The sequence below is a fragment of the Lutra lutra genome, chromosome X, assembly GCF_902655055.1.
Source record: "Lutra lutra chromosome X, mLutLut1.2, whole genome shotgun sequence".
Taxonomy (NCBI): domain Eukaryota; kingdom Metazoa; phylum Chordata; class Mammalia; order Carnivora; family Mustelidae; genus Lutra; species Lutra lutra.
The window spans coordinates 59,333,649-59,341,243 of NC_062296.1; the positions used below are offsets into that span (position 1 = coordinate 59,333,649).

A 7,595-nucleotide genomic window follows, 5' to 3' on the forward strand; every position below is an offset into this window, starting at 1 on the left:
TGCAAAAACAGAGTACCACACACAGGATGGCTGAAAGAACCGAAATTTATTGTTTCGCAGTCCTGAGGGCTAGAAGTACAAAATCAAAGCACTGGCAGGGCCTCAGAGGAAAGATCCTTTCTCGTCTCTTTCCATTTTGAGTAGGCCCAGGTGTTGTTTGGCTTGTGACAGACTAACTCTGTCCGATCTCTGTCTTCATCTTCACAAGGTTGATTTCCCTCTCCGTGTGTCTCTTCTCTTCCAGCAAAAACACTAGTCATATAGGATTAAGGGGCCACCCAACTTCAGTATGACCTCATCTCAACTTACATCTTAAATACATCTGTAAAGACCCTATTTTCTTTCTTTCTTTCTTTCTTTTTTTTTTTAAAGATTTTATTTATTTATTTGACAGAGAGAGAGATCACAAGGAGGCAGAGAGGCAGGCAGAGAGAGGGGGGGAAGCAGGCTCCCTGCTGAGTAGAGAGCCCGATTTGGAACTCCATCCCAGGACCCTGAGATCATGACCTGAGCCAAAGGCAGAGGCTTAACCCACTGAGCCGCCCAGGCGCCCCAAGACCCTATTTTCAAATAAGGTCACATTCATAGGTATCATGGGTTAAGACTTCAACATATCTTTTTTGGGGACACAATTCCACGCACAACATCTAGTGACCAACAATGTTTGTCTATGTGGAGGAATTAGGTTTTGATGGGCAGCCATGAAACAGACCAAAACAAAATGGTCCTGGGGGAGGAAATCATGATCTGACTAACCTGATGTGCTTATCAGCTGTGCTAATGAGTCATACATGTATTCACCAGATCTATCATATTGGCTTAACTCCCCCTCCCTTCCTCCCTCCCTTCCTTCTTTCCATCCCTCCTTCCATCCATCCATCCATCACGGAATGATATGGTTAAATATTTGGTGCTCTGAAATTTATGGGAAGCTCTGGATCAGAAAAAGGTACTGTCTGGGGCACCTGGCTGGCTCAGTGGGAAGAACCTGATCTTGGGGTCATGAGTTTGAGCCCCAAGTTGGGTGTAGAGATTACTTAAAATAAACTAATAGAATAAAAAAAAGGGGTACTTTCCTGTGAGTAAGGTAAATACTAAAGTACTCCTTCGTTTATCACATACCCAAAAACCATAAGAGAGCTTACCAAGAGTTTCATAACTGAAGGATCTATTGTAAGTATTCAGGTTTATACTTAGCTTCGAATTATACATATACACACCTACTCTCTCACACACATTTTAAGTAACTTCGCTTAGAGCATCAACATTTCCATCTGCGCATTATATGGGTACTATTGTCTCTATCATTGTCTTGTGTGATAACCGGTGACGTAGTTTCCTAGCACCAGGAGACCAATTACAGTCTGGCATTCTGCAAGTCCAAATCAATGATGTTGCTCTCTAATCCCAATCAACCAAAGTGAAGAAACTCAGTTCATGCTTTTCTTTGAGCCAGAAGAGGAGACTCTGGCAGAAGAGCTGTCCTATCATCTCCCCTTCCCCCATAAATGATCTCCAATCCTCAGTTATCACAGAAAGAAAGGACAGAAAACTATGCCTAATATGTTCGGGCTCACTGTGAGTTGTAACATAGCCCAAAGAGTAAATGAATGAAAATTTGTTAAAACAATTATCAGGAGATGGGGCGCCTGGGTGGCTCAGTGGGTTAAAGCCTCTGCCTTCGGCTCGGGTCATGATCCCAGGGTCCTGGGATCGAGCCCCGCATCGGGCTCTCTGCTCAACGGGGAGCCTGCTTCCTCCTCTCTCTCTGCCTGCCTCTCTGCCTCCTTGTGATTTCTGTCTGTCAAATAAATAAATAAATCTTTAAAAAAAAAAACAATTACCAGGAGAAAATTGCTCAAGAGGGGTAAGCTGGTGTGTTACAGAACTCTGTGCCGGGATGAGAATCAGAATGGGACATGCCGATAGGATTAAGCTGTTACAACAAACTCGTGTTTTGTTTCAAGCTCACTGTTTTGAATTTGGACCAGTTATCGGAACTTCCTCTCCATGGGTCTACGTGGGATGTTCAGATCTGCCCTTATCAATGTCATGGACGTTTCAAAAAAAAAACTTTTGGGAAAACAAATGGAAGGTGATACAGGATCCCTTGGAGGCTGCAGGAGTGTCTGGTTCCACTCTTATTTAAAGATTAGTGAAAAATTCTCAGTAGCACGGGACCCAAAAGGGAAATGTGAAATGTAATGGTATTTGGTCAGTGGAGCAAAGGGATTTGTACTGGTGAAAGAAAATACAGATGAAGTTATTTGGATTGTGCTTTTTATATCTCTCTTAGCACAATTCAGGCTTAGAAAGGATCTCAATTGTGATTTTGTGGGCTTAGTTTTGACCTGAACAAAACGGATTTGCCAGTTTTGTTTCTTCTTTTTATTCAAATGGGACACACCCTCCTGGTTTTGAGAAATCTGATTGTTATCTCTTAGTCAGAAGCATGCTTGACGAAGTACTCTTTCCAATTTTGGATGGTTAATCATGCTGGATTTTTACCAAAGACCTCAAGGGACACTTAACTTGAAGGACAAAGATGGTTGTCAAGTGAGCTATGGATTAGGATCTGCTTCTTTGGTGGAAGTTCAGTGAAAATAGTTTAGGCAAAGGTAGATTCAATAAGGCAGACACAAAGAAGTAAAATATGCTTCTGGGGAATAAGCGAGGCAGAGCAAATGCACTGGAACTCATTAAAGAAGCAGCCGATGAGCAATTCATAACCAATATCTGAGATATAATTTAAGACCCGAAGGTCACGTAATATCAACTCTATTGCAACACACATGCACCAAAAGAGTCTGGCTGGCAATTTTCTTGAGCTAGCCTTAGCTGTTTTTATTTCTCACAAAGTGTTTCTCCGCAGGCACGCACACACGCGCGCGCGCACACACACACACACACACACACACACACACACACAAGATATAAGAGTAAAATCGGATTTATCGGAGGCATTTACTTGGATTAATTAGGTAATAAAAGCATTTTCAAATTGCTAATTTACTAAGCAACGTCACCGGAATGCTGAATTACTTTACTTTTATTATGATGATCAAAAGAGATAAATGCAGGCCCAGCCACAAAACCAAAGCAGAGAGAAGAGAGGCAGCAGTCATTCTTTGCATAATTACTGGTATTTGTTATCCTTGCCTTGAAAAGGGGATCATCAGTTTTTCTAAAGACTGTTTTCTTTGCTTCAGAGCCTCTTCTTCAGAATGCTGTTTATCATCCACGTTGTCCTCATTTACCCAGCAACAAATGCATTACGAATATGGTCTTCATTAGTCAATTTAATTTTGGTTCAAAATGTTAATTAAAGAATGTACATTTCATTCTTATAGGGATGAGACTTAAAAAGAAAACTCTTGGTTCTCAAGTGTTAGGTTAAATTACTAAACGCAGAGTTGAAAAACAGGGTTAATCAGTGTGAAATTTAGTATCATGAGCCTGGAGTTGATTTTGATAATCGATTATTATTCACTTTTCTATCCCTTCAGGAAAAAAAGCCTCAAAAATCATGGAATCTAAAAAAAAAAATCATGGAATCTATAGCTTTATTTATATTTAGGGGGAAAATTTTTGAAGAAAAGAAATGTAAGAGGAAACAGAAAGGAACTTTGCCTCAAAGAGAAAAATACTAAAGAAAAAGCAGTTAAACCAGATATCCCATCCCTAGAAAATGTATGAGGATTTTATTATTTCTTCGTTTTAAAAAAAAATCCGCCCTTTGCCAAATCTAAGAACGTTGCCAACTTGGGAGAAAAAGGATCCATTTTTCTACATAACCATATTTAATAACTTCCATGAAATTGACATTTTAGAATAATGGCAGAACGCCAAATTAAAAATTATGGATTCCTAATCCCTAAATTCTGAGCTAATTTTCTTAAGAAATACCTAAAATACACTTTAAAACGAACCCAATTAATATAATTACAGAGGGCTTAAATAACACATACAAACTGGATCTGTTTCTGTAAAACACAGCTGTTCTGTTATTTATATTTTGCTATTACTTAAAATTAGAAATGTGGCCATATATATTAAGTAACTTTTTGAAAAGAGTGAATCTGTTGTCTTCTGCATCATTAAATTTTAAAAAGCCCCTACGACCAATTAGCTTGGAAATCTTATATTCATGCCTCCTCTGAATATTGCTGTGGTCTTAACAAGGAAAGCAGCACATTCAGGTATTCAATGTAACAGAAACAAGGCACAGGCAGCAACTTGTATCCCTTGGCAGTTGACATGCTAATTTCTTTGCCTTCTCTCTTTTGCTCACTCCACCCCGCTTCACCAACCCCCTTCCCCGCAAGAAACGAGGCACCCTTCGGGCGGTGGACGGTGCCTTGCGGCGAGTGGAGACGCCGGAAGAGCGCGGGCAGAGCGCGCGGTGCCCACACCCTTGACCGCCGGGTGAGTGCGGGTGGCCGCGGCTGGCGCGGAAGAAGGGAGAGGGTCGGGAGCGCGGGGTCTAGGCGGCACCCCTCCATCCCCCCTCCGCCGGGTCTGGGGAGATCCGACACGAGGCCCAGGGCCCGCAGCCCCCGGCTGGGCCCGGGCGGGGATGGGCGGGCGGGGGGCGGAGCGCGGCGCTGCGCGGGGCGGCGGGAAAGGGGCGGGGAGGACAGCTCAGGCTCTGGCGGGCAGAGGGACGGTGGCAGAACCTGCGGGCTAGGTGGGAGGCTCACCGTCAGGGAGGAAAGGCAGCTAGGACCGTACGGCTGGGCTGCGAAGAGACGCTGGGGGAGACCGGGGCTCAGGTCGCCTACACCTTCTCCTGCAGCGGACACAGCGCAGCGGGCGGCGCACCGGCCGCATCGGCTATCCTGCGCGCAGGTGGGCACCCCCGCGCGCAGCGCTCTGTTCCCCTCCAGGGCCGCCGCGGGCCGGACGCCCTGGCGTCCAGGCCACCAAGCTTGGGGACGAGGACCGGGGAGGTCCGGGGGCAGCGGGAAGGTGCACGGCCCCTTGGTGTGCCCGCCTGTGCGCGCACGCTGTGCTGGGTGGGGAAGAGGTGCGGAGAAGCCGCCTCCCTGGAGATTCTGCCCCGCGGGTCTCCCAGTCCCCACCCCCACCCCCTCCTCGAGAGCCTAGCCCTGGAGTGGCTTCGGAGGACTGCGACCGCCCCCCCCCCCCCCAATTTCGGTGGTGCGTGCAGGTCGCTCCTCTTCCCAGTCTACACCCAGGAACCATGCGGAGGCCCCCTGCTCGGGGGCCCTCGGGACTGTAGAAACCTGGGGAAACGGGAGAGCGGTGGCAGGACCAGCCGGGGCGTGTGCGGGGAAGGCAGGAGTTGCTGGAGTATTGTCTGCCGGGCCGGTGCTTGAGCCCGCGCGTTCGCTCGCGCTTTCAGGGCCGGAGTGGGGTTGGGGGAGGGGGGAGAGAGGGTGGGATGGGGTCTGCCGAACTTATCTCCGAAGGCGGACGGTGCACATGCACTTGGCGCCTTGTGCACGTTTGGATGAGGGTTTGGTGGAGGCACATGGGAACAGGATTGGTCGCCGGCGGCCCCCCACAAGAGTCTCTTGGGATGGCCCAGCGCGTGTTCGGGGTCGGGAAGGAAGGGAGTGTGAGTGTGTGTGAATGTCCGTCCTAGGGAGAAGGAGGAGAGTGGCTCAAGGAGACTTGATTTTCTTGGATTGGCTGCAGTTCTTTAAGCCAAGCCAGGTTTTCGGGGCGTTAAAGTAAATTGCGGGTAAGTGAGCACGGATCTCTGGTGGGGCTAAAAACAACAACAACAACAACAACAAAAAACCAACCCGCTGGGTTTGCGGGTTCGGCGGGCATGCTGGCTGGGTGGCTCCTGGCGCTAGCTCGCCTAGTGGGTGGGGGTGGGGCTGGGGGGGTGGGAGTGGGGGTGGGGGTGGTGCTTGCGACTTTGGCTTAAGGTGCTGGAGCTGGAGCACTTGTTCTCGGTGGACTGTGGGACTCAGAGGAGGTAAAGATCTGCGCGGCGCGGTGTGTTATTCTCAATTAACTCTAGAATCTGTATCTCTCTCACATGCGCACACACACTCACACACACCCCGGTTTGGTCTGTAATTCTCAATTAACTCTAGAATCTTTGTCTCTCTGTTCTCTCACTCACATACACACAAAAAAAACCACTCTGGTTTTATCTTATTTTCAGTTAACTCTAGAATCTGTATCTGTGTCTGACTCTTTACACACGCGCGCGCACACACATATCCCTCTCATCTCGTGGCGGCTTTGATTAACTGATAGTTGTTCGTGGATTTTTTTTTTTTTTTTAAAGAAAAAAAGACCTACCTGGATTAAAATCTGTGGGGTGTCGGAAGGACCTTTCAGCACTCTACATTCACATTCAAAACGGGTGTAGGGCATTATGATGAAAATAACCCCTAACTGCTCTTTAGAATGGAAAAAGGACTAGTTCATCTTAGAATTATTATTTTATTACTATTTTTGTTATTTTATTATCTTAAAGAGACATTTCACGACCGTTGGAGAGAGTACCCTTTGCCTGAATCTCTCTCCCTCTTTGTGGTAATTTACAGAATTCTTAATTACCCAGTTAACAAAGTGGTTAAGTTGTCTTCTGATTTGAAATGGCAGATCTTGAAATGGTTGTAGGTTGGCATGTGGTGAGTTCTGTGACTCCCATCTCTTTCTTTAATGAACTGATCGGAGAGAGTGGTGTTGATCTGAGGCTTAACGCATGTTTCGATTTCTGAGTAATATATCAAATCACTGGGGGAGAGGGACTCCTTACAAATTTTCCACAGAGGAGAAGGTACTCTTTTATCTCTTGGAGCAAATATTTTGCCACTTTTTCCTCAATTGTCCCTGTTAGTTCCCTAGGAAAGATGCGTGGTTGATGAATAATACATAAGGCTTATTTCTCTTTTATGTCTACAGGTGGCAGTGTGGAAGCCAAAACGGGAGCTTCCCGAAGTGCTTTCTGAAAAATAAAGATAAGCTAGTACAGGAATCAGAAAAACCACAGGTATGTAGAACAATTAATACACCTAGCCGGCTTTATAATTATTGCATTCCAGTATCTTGCCATTTATATAGACTTTTATGAAGTGAAACCTATTTTGAGGTATTCCCAAGGAGAAAACGGCTTATTCTATTCTAGTCAATGTATTTAAATAAAATCCTGCATTACTTTTTACTCTGCTAAGAGAAGCATTGTTTGTCTGTTGTGACCATGTGGCTTTGCATTTAACCCATTGTTGCTTGATACTTGCTTTGAAAAACACTTCCCGAAACTGTATAAAACTGCCCATTTTGGGGAATAATTGTATTTGGGACACTTTTAACAGGTAACCCTGTTGAGCCAACGTAACCGCATCTGCTTTTCACAAAAAGTACGTCTCACTTGACTTGGCATACCATTCTCAGGCAGAATACCAATGCGTTAAGCTGCTTCTTTTAAACTAGCTCCCCCCCCCCCTTTTTTTTTTTTAAACTGTCTGTCCATTTTCTTCTCCTACCAAGCTGAACATATACAACGTACCTTCATAATTCACCCATTTCACTGAATTAACAGCTGGTTTCATACGGGATCAAAGACAATCAAATTGAGGCCGTTTTTCATTTTGACGCAATTTAAAAGA

At 45.6% G+C, this 7,595-nt stretch overlaps 1 long non-coding RNA gene across 1 annotated transcript; it reads left to right on the forward strand.

Annotated features, from left to right (window-relative positions):
- Positions 1-4,694: 4,694 nt before the first annotated feature.
- Positions 4,695-7,078, forward strand: LOC125092258 (uncharacterized). Its single transcript, XR_007124853.1, has 3 exons — positions 4,695-4,848; positions 5,609-5,707; positions 6,892-7,078. It is a non-coding gene; the product is annotated as an uncharacterized LOC125092258 (long non-coding RNA).
- Positions 7,079-7,595: the final 517 nt, after the last annotated feature.